Source organism: Morone saxatilis, unplaced genomic scaffold (assembly GCF_004916995.1).
Source record: "Morone saxatilis isolate NCDOM2014 unplaced genomic scaffold, NCSU_SB_2.0 Contig4, whole genome shotgun sequence".
NCBI classification, from domain to species: Eukaryota; Metazoa; Chordata; class Actinopteri; family Moronidae; genus Morone; species Morone saxatilis.
In genome coordinates, this window is record NW_023339984.1 from 4681910 (window position 1) to 4682255 (window position 346).

A 346-nucleotide genomic window follows, 5' to 3' on the forward strand; every position below is an offset into this window, starting at 1 on the left:
ACTATCATCGTTTTAAAGAAGCCGTATAAATGCACATAAAGCATTAAAATAACTGCAGTGACTACTGATGCTGATGTTATACTGATGCTGACAATGTATGTAAATCAAAAACACTTTACAGTGGAAGCCTTGAAAGCTTTACAATATCATATTACATGAATAATCGGTTGTTCATATATATATATAGTAATTATATGTTACCCACCAAGTTTATCAGCTCCTCCCATCACACACATAACGGAAAAATCACTGGCAAAGAAAAAGCATAGAAACTCACCATTGTAGAAGAAATGTGCTCTTGGTGAAATTGCATTCTTTCTTTCAGGAGTTTTTCTTTTCAGCTATG

General features: G+C 33.2%; 1 pseudogene; it reads right to left on the bottom strand.

Moving 5' to 3' along the window:
* LOC118338421 overlaps nucleotides 1-346 on the bottom strand; it is an 8759-nt pseudogene that overhangs the window by 2668 nt on the left and 5745 nt on the right.